The sequence below is a fragment of the Herpailurus yagouaroundi genome, unplaced genomic scaffold (assembly GCF_014898765.1).
Source record: "Herpailurus yagouaroundi ecotype Mexico unplaced genomic scaffold, PumYag 181, whole genome shotgun sequence".
NCBI classification, from domain to species: Eukaryota; Metazoa; Chordata; class Mammalia; order Carnivora; family Felidae; genus Herpailurus; species Herpailurus yagouaroundi.
The window spans coordinates 33,520,050-33,521,726 of NW_024412412.1; the positions used below are offsets into that span (position 1 = coordinate 33,520,050).

The 1,677-nt window shown below is 35.6% G+C and overlaps 1 protein-coding gene across 1 annotated transcript in view; it reads right to left on the reverse strand.

The window, feature by feature from the left end:
• Positions 1-232: 232 nt before the first annotated feature.
• ADAM28 (ADAM metallopeptidase domain 28) overlaps positions 233-1,677 on the reverse strand; it is a 75,060-nt gene continuing 73,615 nt past the window's right edge. Inside the window, exon 24 of the mRNA XM_040490252.1 lies at positions 233-1,677. This exon is cut by the window's right edge and continues 210 nt beyond it. The gene's annotated coding sequence lies outside the window, so the exon portion shown is untranslated.

The following is a 1,677-nucleotide window of genomic DNA, read 5'->3' on the forward strand; positions in this document are numbered from 1 at the left end:
GCTCAGGTCATGATTTCACGGTTCACGGGCTCAAGCCCCACATTGGGGGTCTGCACTGGGCATGGAGACTGCTTAAGATTCTCTCTCCACCTCTCCCTCTGCCCCTCCCCTGCTCACGTGCACATGCTCTGTCTCTTGAAGAGAAGAGAAAGAAGAGAAGAGAAGAGAAGAGAGAGAAGAGAAGAAAAGAAAAGAAAAGAAAAGAAAAGAAAAGAAGAAAAGAAAACCCAACTTGAAATGGCTTAAACAGCAAGCAAATTTTATTGATCACATAACAGGAAATCCCAATAAAGTACAGGGTAAATTTAGCAGTTATTAATCTACCAGTTCAATGACATCATCAAGAGACCAGGTTTTATTCTTTTTACCTTTCTGCTCTATCTTACTGAGTATATCAGCCTTGCCCTCATAATCGCAACATGGTTGCAACAATACCGGATAGGCTATCCAGATGCCCACAGCCAAGAGAATATATTTGGTAGAAATTTCCTAAGGTATCTTCTCTCTTGTCTCATCGGCAAAACAAAACAAAACAAAAAAGAGCGAAGTCATACACTTACCAAATCAAGCACTAGTAAAGGAAATACAATTATTATGACTGCTTTACAGTAATAGCAATTTATTCTGGAGATGGAGTCTGGAGTGCCTTTTCTAAAACATGGGCAGCTGAATAAAACTGGTGTTCTGAAAGCAAGGAAGGCAACCAATAATGTTTATGCCAACACCAGTCAACTAGACTAATGGTTGCTGTGGGCAATGTGATTCCAGGGCTGCCAAATCATTTGATTACTTTTAAAAAGCTGGAATCTGGATGTTTATGCAAGATCTCCCAATTTTTAAATATTGGCAATGCATTCAAAACATCTTAAAATACGTTATGACCAAAATCATCCCATCCAAATAAAACAACTCTGTAGTCCAGATATGTCCTGCAAACTACCAGTTTAAAACCTCTGGTTTACGTTATGAATTTATGTAACTAAAACTTTCTCCACTTAGAAAGCAAAGTTCACTTTAACCTTGCCAGTAACTGAATTATACAAATTTCTGGGAAAAAAAATTTAACTAATAAAGTTTTATTCACTTATAGTAAACTTCAAATGACATAGCTAATAAGGATTGCAATAAATGGTGTAGGAAAAAAGATGTTATATGAATCAGAGAATGTTTATATGATTTTGTTGTCAGCGTTCTAATTTGACAGGTTAATTGTCAACACAATCAAGATGTTGCTAGTTATCTAATGATGAATATACAATGTTCTTCCATTCCTCTCAGTTTCCTGTAATTTACTCAGGGTTTTTATTTGTTTGCTGGCTTTAAGTAGAGGCTAAATTACTTCTTACTAAATGAGAAAATCAAGATACTCAAAATATTTGAGGAACTAGTAATCAATACAACAGTAAGAAGAGGGGGGTGTCTAGGAAAGTCATCTAATTAGACACGTCAGATTCATAGCTCTTTGTTTAGAATCATCTTCTTTCCCGTGAATATGGAGAATAGAAATCTTAAATTCATAAAAGATTCGCAAGAGTATGTCTCTCTAGAAAATTTTTGTTTCATCTCCTCAAAGTAGAACATGAATCAAGAAATGTTAACATACTCCCAGTCCCTCTCCCATCCAGAAACAAAAAGAAAGAAAGAAAGAAAGAAAGAAAGAAAGAAAGAAAGAAAGAA